This window comes from Peromyscus californicus, unplaced genomic scaffold (assembly GCF_007827085.1).
Source record: "Peromyscus californicus insignis strain IS unplaced genomic scaffold, ASM782708v3 Scaffold_2__1_contigs__length_46816999, whole genome shotgun sequence".
Lineage (NCBI taxonomy): Eukaryota > Metazoa > Chordata > Mammalia > Rodentia > Cricetidae > Peromyscus > Peromyscus californicus.
Genome location: NW_026294540.1, coordinates 41952328 through 41967613, shown reverse-complemented (window position 1 = coordinate 41967613; position 15286 = coordinate 41952328). Strand labels below are relative to the sequence as shown.

General features: G+C 48.7%; 1 long non-coding RNA gene across 1 annotated transcript; it reads left to right on the top strand.

Annotated features, from left to right (window-relative positions):
* The first annotated feature begins 5152 nt into the window (after positions 1–5152).
* Positions 5153–13304, top strand: LOC128120487 (uncharacterized). The gene is made up of 3 exons (XR_008221880.1): positions 5153–6593; positions 11295–11406; positions 12215–13304. It is a non-coding gene; the product is annotated as an uncharacterized LOC128120487 (long non-coding RNA).
* The last annotated feature ends 1982 nt before the right edge of the window (positions 13305–15286 follow it).

Sequence of the window (15286 nt, the reverse complement as noted above, 5' to 3'; positions counted from 1 at the left end):
CCAGTCTTATTCCCATTTTCCACATTAGGAAACGTTAGGAGTTTGCAGAGGCGAAAGCCAAGCTGCTTTTGCCAAGTCCAATGTAGCAGATATTTCTTAGGTCCCCAAGGTAGATGTGACCCATGCCCTCTGGACATCACTGTGAAGGCCAGGGAAAGAAAACATTTGTCTAGAGTGAGGCTTTTTCCACTCAAGACCCTTTCTCACCTGTGAAAGTTTTATATGACTCCAGGTATATAGAGATACACAGGTCAAACATTTATAAATAATAATTGCTAAAGAAATTCATTTTATAACAGTTCTTTTGTGTGTGTATATAAATATAAATAACTTTAACATTTATTCAAGACAAAAGCTAATTTGCATACTAATGAAATAGCTGTGCATCTTTTTTTATGTAAAGAATTAAATCTTGGCTGAATATTTGATGCTGCAAGACACAGAGAACTTCAACATTTTTCAGAGTGGATCAATATTTTGATTTTATAATCAGTAATGCTGAGAATATTGCTTCAAATAAATTCCTAATATGAAACAGCAGAAATGCGTTTAGGGCAGTTTCAGAAATTATTGGAAGTTCTGTCCTAATACCAAACCAAAAATTCTTTTTTTTTTTTTTAGATTTTATTTTTATCTTATGTATATGAGTGTTTGCCTGCATGTATGTCTGTGTACCATGTACATGCCTGGCTCCTGAGGAGACCAGAAGAGGACATTGGATCCTCTGGAACTGGAGGTACAGATGGTTGTGAGTTGCCCTCCAGGTTCTGGGAACCCAACATGTGACCTCTGCAAGAGCAGCCAGTGCTCTTAACCGCTGAGCCATCTCTCCAGTCCCTGATTTTTTTAGACAGGGTCTTGCTATACGGCCTTAGACTCTGAAACCTCCTGCCTCACCAAGGGGATTCCAGCTGTTGTATAACTGAGCAGTGGATGCTGAGCCACGCAGGGAACCTATAGAGAGATAGGTGAATGTGCTGGTCAGGTCCTCACGCCCAGAACTGGACCCCCGTTGTTGGGATGGGTCACCTTGTTTCCCAACGGTGGCCTCACATCACCCAAGCTCCCAGGGCAGATTGTCACATCTGCAGACACCAAGCCCTTGGCCTGAGGAGAAGGCATCCTGAGCAGCACCTGGCTAGCTGGAGCCTACACCAAAGGAAACTACCTGGATAGACTGGCAACTATTGATGGCGTCATCAGCATTTGCCAGTGTCAGGGGCAGAGCCGTCACCAGCGTCCTCAAGAGTCGTGGTTAGACACTAGCTGGTTCGCGTGGGTTGTTGTCCACACCTCACTCCTTGGGTTCCCTTTTTTCACCTTCAAGTTTCACTTCTTTCGCAAGCTAGACTCAGTGTTATTCTTGCTCCATAGCCCCAGTCATGTTTGAACCCCATTTTCATGGTGCTCCTCCCAGGTTTTGAATAGGGTTTCTGGTACCCCATGTTCTCCAGCCCTTGCTGACAGAGCTGGCATTCTCTTAACACTCCTGCAGTCAGGTCCCCTGATTTCAGATTTAACCCAGTACATCGCAGAAGGCAGCTCCTACCCCACTGTCAGAGAGGTTAGACTGGAAGAGTGGACCCACCGTGGAAACCCCTACAAGTGTGGTTAACGCATGTGGACCCAGTCCTGTGAGTACTGGGGAGCCCGAGGGTTTAGGGCAGGGACGGTTTGATGCAAATGTTAAAATCAACTATAATACAGGTAGCTCTTCAAATATTAAACAGAATTCTTAGAGTCAAATCATCAGAAAATCTTTCTTCTAACTTCATTTATTATTGTATTTATTTACTTATTTTTATATTTTTTTGAAACAAAATTTCTCTATGTAGCCCTGTCTGTCCTGGAACTCACTCTGTAGACCAGGCTGGTCTTGAACTCACAGAGATCTACTTGCCTCTGCCTCCAGAGTGCTGGGATTAAAGGCATGCGCCACCACCGCCTGGCAATTATTTTAATAGTGTGTGTGTGTGTGTGTGTGTGTGTGTGTGCGCGCACCAATTGGGTGCAATGCCAGCAGAAGCCAGTAGAGGGCTCAGATCACCTGGAGCTTAAGCCTCTGTGTGAGGGCTGGAAACAACCAAACCTAGACCCTCTATAAGAGCAGCCAGTGCTCTTAGTCACCGAACCATTTCTCCAGCCCCTCTTGCTGCTTTTTAAAATCGACAGTGACTTGTCTCTCATGATCCTGCCGTGCACACACAGCCCCTTGCTTTGCTGTAACTTACCTTACCTCCTTCCTGCTTCCCTAAGCCCTGTAGCCACCGTCCTGCTATCGACTTCTATGAGATCAAGTTTGTTTTATTCCACCTGTGAGTGAGGCCATGCGCTCACTCATTTATCCTTCTGTAATGGCTTATTTCACTTAACATTACTGTGCTGGGTTTCATCTGTGTTGTCCCTAATTACAGAACTACCTCATTTATTTTGTATGGTCAGTAGACACTTAACCAAGCATTTACTCTATGCCTGGGGTCGTGGGAGCTACAAGAACTAAACAGACACTTTGTGCGTGTCTTTGCGTGCCTTCCCAATAGACGAATCTTACTACAAGAAATAACTAAAGCGAGTGACACAGAAGGATGTGAGGGCATGTCAGTAGGCACATGGAGACCGAGTGGTGTTTCCTCCGGCAAATGAGTGACGAGCATCTCCAAGCCTCGGCAGAGAATACAGCGTCAGGAAAAGACAAACGTCGGAGCGAGAACAGAACAGGCAAACTGGGTCCAGTCCAGATTCCACGGGGACTGCTCCTTTCTTCCTCCCTGCCCCCAGAGGTTTCCCTTTTCTTATCTCACTGTAGCCCTGACAAAATCCAGCAACGGGAGCGGAGGCAGGCATCAAAAGGGAGAGGGGACTTGAGAGAGATTTATGATGTAGGACTTCGTGACCAATTAATCTTCTGGTTAAGAGCGAGGGAAGAGCTGAGGTTCCTGGCTCCGGCTCACTCCTTCAACCGTGAAATCGCTCACACGGCCAGTGCTGGTGGAGGGCCTGCTGTATGTCCTTCTGTGCCCTGCTACTAGGCTTGGAGACTGCTGGCTGGGGCCGCCAGGCCGGTGGCCGCACCCTTGCCTGCAGCAGGAGGCAGTAGAGGGAGGGTGTGTGGTACAGGTAGTTGTTCAAACTTGGTGTCATTTGAGTCCCGTCCTGGGGATTCTGGGTGCGAGTAGGATGCACAGGTGACCTTGACAAGTAGATCATTTTACAAAAAAAGAAAGTGTTTGCTTATGTTTTTTAGGGCTGGGGATATAGCTCAATGGTGGAATGTTTGCCTAGGTTCAACTCCCAGCTCTGGAAGAAGGAAAAAGGAAGGAAGGAAGGAAGGAAGGAAGGAAGGAAGGAAGGAAGGAAGGAAGGAAGGAACACAGACAGACAGAATAACTGGTCATGGTATATGCCTGTAATTTCAGCACTTGGGAGGTAGAGGCAGGAAGTTCAGGAGTTCAAGGCCAGCCTCAGCTACCTGGCAAGTTCGGAGCTAGCCTGGACAACAAGCCCAAAAAAGGTTGGCATTTGGTGACAGAAGTCTGAGGATTGAAATAGACTATTATTAGCCTCTAAGTCTGTGGTTCTCAACCTTCCTAATGCTGTGACCCTTTAATGCAGTTCCTCATGTTGTGGTGACCCCCAATCATAAAATTACTTCGTTGCTATTTCATAACTGTCATTTTGCTACTGCTATGAATCATAATGTAAATATCCCCTGTGAAAGGGTTGTTTGACCCCAGGAGTCGCAACCCACAGGTCGAGAACCACTGCAATAAATGAAGGCAAAAACTGGAAATAGAGGAGTGAGGGTGTGCTTCAGAAGCAGAGCGTTTGCAAGCACGCCCAGGGGCTGGGATTGAGCCCGAAGCTGGGTGGGGGGAGCGAAGGATGTGGGAGGGGTAGGTGACCTCAGAAGGCCATGATCAAGATACTTAGCCAATGAAGACAGTATCTACTTCCTGGGGTTTGTTTTGTTTGTTTGAGACCTAGTCTTGGGTTATGGCCCAATCTAGCCTGGAACTTCCATCCTTCTGCTTCAGCCTCCAGTGTGCACGGAGTACAGGCATGCACAGCTCTGCCGCACACACGTCCTGAGAGGCCTTAGATTCGATGCAAGAGAACAGGCCTTCAGTACAGCAGCCGATTTTATACTTTTTTTGTTTCTTTTTGAGGCAAGAGTCTCTATGTGTAGCACTGGCTGTCCTGCCACTTACTATGTAGTCACGATGGCCTCGAACTCATAGAAATCCACCTGCCTCCACCTCCTGAGTGCTGGGATTAAAGGTGTGCGTCACCACACCCAGCATTATATACATTTAAAATATTGCCACTGTGCCCGTGAAATGACTCACTGTGGAAGAGCTCTTACATGGCCATGCATGCCTGATGGCCTGAGTTCAATCCCTGCAACACACACACAAATGACTTATTCAGGCCAGGTGTGGTGACCGACTAATACTTACCGTTCGGGTGGGACCTCTGGCTCACCCTTGCACGGTCCTGGAAGCCCCATCCCCTCTCTCTCCAGACCCGGCCCTGCTCAGAGAGTCTCCAAACAAAGGAAAGGCACCAAAATCCCAGTCCCGAATTCTCACAAGCTGTTGTCCTGCTGCTGCAGGCCACCCAGGTCCCTGCCTAAGCACTCAGCTTTTGGCCATGCTGGGGCACAAACCTGGCTTGTGGCAGACACGTCCTCACCTCTCACGACAGCCTGTGACATCCGCCTGCTTTGGTTCAGGTGTGTGACTGACTTCTCTGGCCTCCGTCTCTCTGGCACCAGAGAACCTGACTAGGAGTTGCTTTGCTCAATATATCTTTTGTTATGCTTTTTCGGTTCAGCTTGATCTGGCTTACTCTGGTTTACTTCATCAGTGGAGAAACTTACTATTGGGGGGGAGGGCAGAAAACCTATTACTTATTATCTTACATGATTTATTTTCTATATTATTTATCAGTAGTAATTATTAGACCCAGCACTCGGGAGGCAGAGGCAGGCGGATCTCTGTGAGAAACCTTAAAAAAAAAAAAAAAAAAAAAAAAGGTTCAAAGCCCAAAGTTCATAAAAAAACCAAAAATCCCTACACCCCAAAAAACTAAAAGAAAAAGAAAAGTGCAGGGAAGGGTGAACTTAGAGAAATGTGAGGAAAAAAAAAAAAGCCTTTTTTTTCCTAGCTATGCTTAGGAAACTCCCTAATTGTCAGAATGAAAGAAAGTGGAGGAGGAACCAGAATGCTTTTAGAAAAGGGATCAAAGCAAAGCCGAGGAGGACTTAATTTAGTACTGTTGTAAGGTGGGGGTGGGGGTGGGGGACAGACAGTTTCAAGGTCTCCCTTTTCGCATTTTTAACTCTAAGAATTCGGAGTAAAAGGTGACCATGGGGTAAAACATGCCTTTCTTTTCTTTTTTTTTGTCTTTTGGAGACTGGTCCTGGCTGTGTAGCTCTGGTTGTTCGCAGACTCACTCTGTAGACCGGGCAGGCCTTGAACTCACCGAGATCCTCCTGCCTCTGCCGGTGGGGTGGGAATCAAAGGCGTGCGCCAGCGCACCCTGCAAAAGGCGGTGCCTTCTTCCCCCTTGTTGGGCGTGGGTTAAGGAACACTTGCTCTCTGTCTGCCTCCGGAGTGCGGGGATGGCAGGGATGGATGTCCACGCCGTGCTGTGCGCGCACCCTCCGATGGAGTTTTCTGCCGCGAGTCAACTGATGGCTTGGACGCACAGGTCTGTCGGTGGTGTGAAAAGGCGGCCCCTCTCAGAGGTGAAACTCAAGGCCGAAGACTCTTCCGGTACTAGAGATTGGCTTATTCTTGTCAGCAAAGTAAAGTGGGGTAGTTTAATTCTCAAGGACTCAAAATTTCAAACTGTAGTACACAGACTGCGATGGCTGTGAAGAATCCGTACATTTGTGTTTCTGTAGGGATGGGAATAAAAAGGACTTTATCTCCTCCATCAGTCAGTCAGTCATCGAACACGTACCGTGTTGATTGCTGATGGTGTATGGATGGAGAAACAGTGTCTGCTTCCTGGACTCCTCCAAACTAGCTGAGAAGACAACATCGGGGTCCAGTGTCACCCCGAATGCCTGTGTAGGGTCCTGTACCATCTGACTGCTGTAGCCCAAGGCTCACTTACAACAGGCAGTGATGCTGAAACAGAGGCTTAGATGGGCAGGAAGTGGCCTTTCAATTAGGTGTTGAAAAGCCCCAGAACTCAGCAGGGGGTGCAGAGGCATCCCTGTGACTGTGAGACTTGGGGTGCACGTTGCGAGTGGCAGAATTGGAGCCGGTACTTATTTACAGAAGGGCCTCCGTGGATCTAAAGAACTTGAACTTTCAGGTCAAACGTGACGTCCCTGGAGAACAGTGTGTGTAGCCACTAGTTTAGGGGACGCTTCCTAATAGACTCGAGTTCCTCCGTTAATCTCGTGTGACCCATGTTTTCCTGGACACATCTTCTGACCTCCATCCTGTGTGGATCCCCAAGAGCCTGTGCACAGAAAAATAAGCTCTCGTGATGGCAGCGTGCACCCTAAACAGATGCCAGGGATCCTGAGGAGCAGCTGATCAGCAGAGAGTCTGCCCTGCACACAAAGCCTCCCACAGGTAAGGCCCTAGTCAAAGCCTAAGCGTCCCTCGAGCAGAGGAGCCCTGGGGTGGAGGCTGAGAGGCTGTCGTGTGGGGATGGCCAATGCTTAGGTGTCCTTCAGGGAAAGGACCCATGTGAGGCAGGACAGCCATGAAAAATGGAGGGAAGTGAGCCGGGCACTCGGGAGGTCGAGGCAGGTGGATCTCTGAGTTCGAGGCCAGCCTGGTCTACAAAGTGAATTCCAAGACAGCCAGAGCTACACAGTGAGACCCTGTCTCGAAAAAAACCAAACCAAACCAGACGAAACAGGGAAAAGTGGAGGGAGGTGACGCACCAGGCAGTGGGGACAAGAGAAAAGCATCTTCATGTGACATTGGAGGAAATGAAGTGAGAGGGATGTGACTGTAGATGGGGAGGAGGCATTGCTGATAGACAAGGGCTCAGTCGATCAGTTAACGGTAGAAACCTGTCATGTCGCGATGATGGACCACACGTAGGCCATGGTCCCATCAGATGATCATGGAGCTGAAAAACCCTATTAGCTGGGTGTTTTTACGGGACATTTTTCTACACTGAAGTATATGCCGAGCTCCCCTCTGGTATGTGGTGCAGCCCTGCACCCCTCAGGTTAGCACCTGGGCGAGTCGGAGGCTGCACCCCTGCAGCCCTGCAGCATTTGCACAAAGATGAAAGATCAGACACTTTCTCTGATCCTATTCCGGTCCTCAAGGGATTCTACCCAGCCACCCCAGCCCTAAAGACCTATAAGACCCTAAACCCTGTTGCCAACCAAGAGGCTGGGCCACCAGGAGCCTCCCCTGCCCTCCCCTGCCCTGCCTTCCCCTCCCCTGCTCTCCCCTCCCCTGCCTTCCCCTGCCCTGCCTTCCCCTGTCCTGCCCTCCCCTCCCCTGCCCTACCCTGTCCTGCCCTCCCCTCCCCTGCCTTCCCCTCCCCTTCCTTCCCTCTCTCCCTCTGCTCAGTCCACTGGCTTGTCTGTGGGTGCCTTTCCCTTCTCTCAAGTCTGCCTCCTTGATGTTCTCAGGCTTCCCGGGAAGAGGGAGGAAGGGAGAAGAGGGGAGGGGAGTGAATGCCCGCTAAGCCGGAGCACTGTCCTCGAGGGGTGACCACAGATCTTTCTGAGCAGCGGGAGGTTGGGAGCCAGGAAACCAGGTCTGGAGGTGTCACCACACCGGAGTGTGACTCCCTCTCTGCATTTACATCTGTTTGTAGTTTTCCATAAGAAAAAGCTGGGAAAATGAAATAAGGTGTTTGGGACTGGGGTACAGCTCTTGGGTACCGGTTGAGAAGACCTGGGTTTGAGCTCTAGCATGTAGGGGTGGGGGTGGTGTATTTTTTAAAAGCTGTTGAGTTTTCAGCCTCACTTTTGCCAGTTAATGAAATACATACAATTATTTGCCACAGTGAAAGAAAGCAAGAATGATTTTACACACACGTCTGGGTCAGGCTTTTCCTCCTCTCCCTCCTCTCCAGTCTTCGACCGGTATTTGGTATTTCCCTTCCTAGGCTTTGTTTGTTTGTTTGTTTGTTTGTTTGTGACAGGGTTTCTCTGTGTAGCTTTGGAGATTTTCCTGGAACTCACTCTGTAGCCCAGAGTTCCTGGCCTCCAACTCACATCATCCTATCTGTAAATGATCCCCCTTGGGCATCCTGTATCCAAGAATCCTTTTGGGGGCAGGGGCCAGGTTCCTAGCTTATTCATGCATCTCTGGCATTTTGAAAAGAAGTAGCTATGGGATTGCTAGAGAAGATGCTGAATAATGTTAAGCAGAAAAAGCAAACTTCCGATGTAAAAGATGATTCTGAGCCAGGTCACGGGGTGATGGGAAAGCACCCAACTCCGTGAGTCAAGATAAACCAGTATGCAGCCAGAAGGGCAGATGTTCTGGGCAGGGTCTTGGTCCCTGGCTGGGGCAGGGCTCTTGACAACGCTGTTCTAACTGCCCTTTCCTTCAGGCCTGCCATGCTGGAGATATAGGATTCCTCCTGATCCTCTTTGCCCTGCTGCTTCTAACTTGAAGCTCCCCATGGCCTTCTCCCCCACCTCCTGCTTTCACTCTCTACCATGCTGGTTTCCTGCTGGGCCTCCAAAGCCTCAGTGTGCAGGGCACCTTCACCATGGCCTCCCTGCCGCAAGTCCTCCGAACTCACACACAGCCTCAGGTCGTGCTGGACCACAGCATGTAGGAAGCTCCTCAAAGAGCAAGGTGGATTAATTACCCTAAAGAATCACAGCCCCTGGGGGCTGGAGAGATGGCTCAGAGGTGAAGAGCATTGGCTGCTTTTCCAGAGGTCCTGAGTTCAATTCCCAGCAACCATATGGTGGCTCACAACCATCTGTAATGAGATCTAGTGCCCTCTCCTGATGTGCAGGGATACATGCAGGCAGAACACCATATGCATAATAAATAAATCTTTTTTTAAAAAAAAGAATCGCAGCCCCAAATGAAGTTAGTTAATTAAATCAGGTGCCACACCTGTACTCCTGGCAACTGGGAGGCTGAGGCAGGAAGACGGTGAGGCACAGGCCAGGACAGGATTTATTACAGGCAAGTGCGTTCTTGTCATATGCTTACTTCACGCACCGTTATTCCCAGCTTTCATTTCATTTCATTGTTTTATCTTACTCTATGTGCATGGGTGTTTTACCTGCTTGCACGTTTGTGCACCGTGTGTATCAGTCTCCCTAGAGACCAGAAGACTGTGCTGGGTCCCCCAGAACCGGAGCCATAGGTGTTTGTGAGCCAACATGTGGTTACCGGAAATCCTGCCCAGGTTCTCTGGAAGAGCAGTGTGCTGGCTGGTTTTATGTCAACTTGACAAGAGCTAGAGTCATCAGAGAGGAGGGAGCCTCAGGTGAGAAGATGCCTCCATAAGACCGGGCTGGAGGGCATTTTCTCCATTAGTGATTGATGGAGGAGGGCCCAGCCCATTGTGGGTGGTGCCATCCCTGGGCTGGTGGTCCTGGGTTCTATAAGAAAGCAGGCTGAGCTGGGTGGTGGTGGTGCATGCCTTTAATCCCAGCACTCAGGAGGCAGAGGCAGGTGGATCTCTGTGAGTTCAAGGTCAGCCTGGTCTACAAAGGGAGTTCTGAGCAAGCCACGATGAACAAGCCAGTGAGCAGCACCCCTCCATGGCCGCTGCATCAGCTCCTGCCTCCAGGTTCCTGCCCTGCTTTGAGTTCTGTCCTATTTCCTGCAGTGATGGTCTACAATGTGGAGGTGTAAGCCAAACAAACCCCGTCCTCCCCAGCTTGCTTTTGGTCACGGTGTTTCTTCACAGCAATAGTGACCCTAGCCAGGACAAGCAACCAGCGCTCATAACCACTGAGCCCTGCGCTAAGCTTTCCACGACTCCTGCGTTTAACCTAATTTTGCACTAATTTCCTCGCGACTCCTTCTCCTCCACTCACCCCCACCCCATCAAACAGGAGAGAGTGTACTCTAAATTGTGTCTCTCTGGATATAAAGCCCAACCCCACCAGCTTTCACCACATCCCTCTCCTGGACAGACTCCCTAACTTCTGGACCTTATTCTTTCTGTCTGTAAAATGGGCACAGTCATGGTAAACCTCTCACAGAGTTGTGAAGAGCAAAAGAATTACTACATGTTTCCAGTGTCCAGTGTCGTGTCTGGCACTAGCAAAGGCCATGGAGCCGTTGATGTTGGAAGACACTCCGGGAATCCTCTTTCGAAGCGTGTGTCTCCGTGTGTTTTATTTTTCCCCTCTTTTTGAGTCAGGGTTTCCTTGGATAGCCCAGACTGGCCTTGAGCTCACAAATCCCACCTCAGCCTCCCAAATGCTGGGATCACAGACATGCGCGCCACACCTGGCTGGATTTTAAGTATTTTCTCTACTGGTGTTCCCCTGGTTGATCTGTGAACTCTTGAGGCTTGCTGTAAGTCTACCCTAAAACTTCTTTTGCCTTTTGAAGTCAAAAGATTACCATAAACTGCCTAACTGGCCCCCTGTAGAGTGCTCTTGCTAAGGACAAATTGCTCCCCTTTTCGGAAGGAATCAAAAAATCTTTGTTCTGCTGCCAGGGAGAGCCGTTTCAGGGAGGTTCAGGACCAACCGAAAGTGAAAGGGATAGAACTGCACATCTTATGCAAATGAGTTTGATAAGATGCAGAGCTGTGTGGACAGTTTGTACATCACATAAGCTGTTTTTATGATCCTATCGAAGGTAGTCTGTATAAAGAGTCAGGAAACATCTAAAAGAAAATCGCGTTGTTAACAGGAACAAGGAGGTTGTTAGTTCTCAAACTCAGGACAAACAGGTAGCTGGGTGCCTCTTTCACATACCAAAGTGGACTCCGGCCGGCCGGCCGGCCGCCAGTCTCTCTCAGCAGCACCAATACCTGTTGGAGTCCCTGCGCTTCTCAGCACTTTACCCCGCCCCACCCTCAACCCCTCCAGCCCCGGAGCTTCATTTCTTCCCCAGCTTCTCCTTCCTGTATAACCCAGCCTTTTTGACTACATGGTCTCTTGGCCTCTTGGTCTTCTGGTTCCTCTCTCTCCCCCTCTCTCTCTTCTCCCCAACTCCTTCTCTCATCCTCTGGTTCAGTCTGGACTCTTCCAGATTCCTCTGCCTATGCTTCTCCCACGTGTCAACAGTAAACCTTCTCCTCAACCATACCTGGGAGCAGCCATGTGCTCATTATTTTTTTTTTTTTTTTTGTTCTTTTTCCATTCATAGATACCTAAGGTGAGGAAGTGACCTTCAGGAGAACAGCCCTGAATGATCATGATGGGACACAGCTGTAACCCCAAAGCTTGGGAGGCAGCGGCAGGAGGACCACAAGTTTGAGGTTAGCCTGGGTTACACAGTAAGACTCTCCTTAAAAAATGGGGGATGGAGCCGGGCGGTGGTGGCGCACGCCTTTAATCCCAGCACTTGGGAGGCAGAGGCAGGCGGATCTCTGTGAGTTCGAGGCCAGCCTGGGCTACCAAGTGAGTTCCAGGAAAAGGCGCAAAGCTACACAGAGAAACCCTGTCTCGAAAAACCAAAAAAAAAAAAAAAAAAAAAAAAAAATGGGGGATGGCAAGATGGTTCAATGGGTAAAGACGCGTGCTGCACAAGCCTGGTGACCCGAGATCAACCCTGGAGCCCCACAAAAGTGAAAGGAGAGACCCAGTTCCACAGAATTGCCCCCAAACCTGCAGGCACACACCCTGGCACGCGCGCCCTCACCGACACATAGTAGCCATTCTTAAAGGGAAGAGCTGAGGGAGATCACTCAGTGGGTGTGCTGCACAAACACAGCTTCCCAGGACCTACCTAAAGCTACCATGGCTGGAATCTCAGTGCTCCTCAGGCGACATGGCAGGTCAGAGACAGGAGAATCCCGGGGGCTGGCATAGGCAGCAGATAAATGGCAGAGACCCTGTGTCAGGGTGGGAAGCCGGGATCAACCCCTGCGGTTGTCTTCCGGCCATAGCATGCACACACACACACACACACACACACACACACACACACACACACACACGCACGCACCACGTCCACACGTGAAAGAAGAACAGGAAAGCAAGCTTGTTTCAGTCTGCGCGTTTCTCTAGCTGACCGGGCCCCACGCAGCTTACACTGTATTTTTGATCTGTTTCATTTATGGTTAGGATCTCATGACTAGGACCAGTGCCTGCCGGAAGCAGGACCTAAGGAACATTTATAAAAGAAATAAGTCGATTGTATTTTTGTGACTATGACAAACAAATGAAGGAAGAAATAACTTGATTGGTTTCTACAAGGCTGACTCAAACCTTCCTCTCGGTTTGAAAATCCATTGCGGGGAGAGCGTACAGATAGCGTACGGAAGCGATACTTTCCAGCAATTTGAGAACTATTCTTGGAACACTCTGAATGGATCCTGGCTTTCAAGATGCAAGCTCCGAATCCGATTTTTGGCTGCAGAATTTGGCTGCAGAATTTGGCTATAAAAGGAGTTTCCACAGTCTATCTTCTAATCAGTCTGTTATAAAGCGTGGACAGTGGCTCCTTTTTCTTATATGTGAAAATGAGGTATTGGAACTGAAGCACCGTGTTCAGTAACAGCTCGGCTTGTGTTTATCACCAGCTTTAAATTACCTGGCTGAAATTCTTCCTAGACAGTGATGGAGGTCAGTGTATTGGCGGTTTGCAACCCTAGTTAAAAATCTGTGTTTGAACACCCCGCTGCCCAGTTCCTTTTGCCTGTTACTGTTGTGTGCCCATGAAGGTAAATACGTGTTGATTCATATCTGAAATGCTTATTAGTGTTACTCATATTAATGGTTGAATCTGGTCACTAAACGTGATTATTATTTATAATATCTGACATTATATATATATATTTGTGTGTGTGTGATTGGAAATTATTTACTATTATTATTTAATACACTTATAAATTTATAAAGCATCTTTTCAAAACTTTCAGTTTTATTTAGTGTAATTGTGCCTGTGTATGATATGTGTGCCTGTGCCACAGCACATATGTGGGGGTCAGAGGTCAATATTTGAGAGTCTTGGGCTGGAGAGATGGCTCAGTGGTTAAGAGCACTGACTGCTCTTCCAGAGGTCCTGAGTTCAATTCCCAGCAACCACATGGTGGCTCACAACCACTTGTAATGAGATCTGGTGCCCTCTTCTGGCCTGCAGGGACACATGCAAGCAGAATACTGTATACATAATGAATAAAAAAAAAATTAAAAAAAAAATATTTGAGAGTCTTCCTCCCTGCTCCTTCTACCATGGGATCCAGGAATCAGACTCATGTCTGCACAGCAAGGGCTTTCACAAGCTGAACCATCTTTACCAGCCCTAAAACATCTTGATGTTGCCGGGCGGTGGTGGCGCACGCCTTTAATCCCAGCACTCAGGAGGCAGAGGCAGGTGGATCTTTGTGAGTTCAAGGCCAGCCTGGTCTACAGAATGAGATCCAGGAAAGACGCAAAAGCTACACAGAGAAACCCTGTCTCGAAAAACCAAAACAAACAAAAACATCTTGATGTTAATCTTGCCTTCCTTCTAAGGCAAGCGTTCACAAAAACCTTTTGGAGACCATGGTGAGCCCTTTAATGATCTGATGTTGGCAGATGGTTCCAGCCCTAGGTTGGAAACTTCGAAGCCATGCAAACGCATGGAATACCGAAACACCTCTGAGTCCAAGTTTCCATACATGTATTTCATTTCAAGTATGTGATTAGGGCCACGGCTCTTTAGTTTTGGTGTTGGTGATGATTTTCACGCTCAGCCTGTGGTCCTCCAGCTGTCCATTCCTTTATTAGAATATCCTCATCAAGTTGTGTCTCAATGAAATACTCAAGGGCATTTCAGATGATTGGCAGGTGAGTTTTAAATTTGCCTTAACCAAGTCACTGTGGCTGGGGACACAGTTTACTCTGTTGTTGTTGTTGATCTTTGTGTTTGTCTAAGTGAACTCAGCAACACAGCTTTCAGAACTGTCCAGAGCAGGTCATTGCAAAATTATTAGAGGTAATTGTCATATGTAACTTCAGTTGTCAACCTGATACAAACCTAGTCGCCTGGGGAAGAGGAAACCTCAACTGAAGAATTGCCCAGAGCAGACTGGCCTATGGGCTCGACTTGTCCATGCAGCATTTCCTTGATAACTAATTGATGGAGGAAGGCCCAGTCCACTGTGGGCGGTGCCATCCACTTGGTAGGGGGACCTGGATAAGAAGCTAGCCTGGGAGCAAGCCAGTCCGCAGCACACCTCCACGGTCTCTGCTTCATTTCCTGCTTGAGCCCTGATTCTCTGGGACAATCAAGCCTTTCCTCCCCATCTTGCTTTTGGTCATGGTGTTAATCAGAACACCAGAAAAGCAAAGGACACGAATGCAACCAATGGAGTGACCTTCCGAGGTTTCCTTTTGGTCTCACCGTGCTAAGAAATCCAAGTGTGGCTGCTCTGGTTTTTGCGGAGTAGGGAAGCAGCAACCAGTGAAGGGTTGTCTCTCACACTTGGTGTCTGTGTGAGAACAGCATGGTTTGGGCAATGGTCATGGTCTTGGAAAGGTCAGCCTTGAGTCAGATATTGAGGCTGCCTGCAAGACAGGGATACAGAGAAACTTAGTGTGAAACAAGAAAAGGAGAAATGGAAAGGATGAGCGGGAGCCGAGACTGTTGGACTTGTGGCCGGGTCACTTCCTGTGCCCAGTGGCCCAGTCTGGACATCAGGGGTACAGCAGACCCGTGTCAGACCTGTGCACCCTATCATTCAGGTACGGTTAGTGGCACTGCAGTGATTTCAGACCCCACTTCCCGGGCAAAGCATCATTTACTGAGTCCTTCCTTGATTTGTGGGATTTGGGTGAGAATCCTCACAGCCCCCTTGTTAATCAGCTTTCCGTTCCTCCACTGAATACCCATTCACAGGGGCTAGTGGCAAGGCAGGCCCCACCTCGTGTCAGGAGGAGGGTGGTGCCACCAACCACACAACCCAACAGCCTCCATCTAGGCTCCACCTCCTAATAACATCATCCCAGGGAGCAAGCTTATACTACGTGGATCTTGGCGGATGCTGAAGAACCAAACTATAGCATCCTCCATAACTAGACTTAGGCAGAGTAAATGGCGACATTATGGAGGAAAGCTAGCCCAGCACTCTCCAACCCCCCAGCAGCGCTCACTTCCTACAGTTCCATCCATTCTTCCCAGATTCCAGCGGGAACAAGAAAGGGTATGGGAGA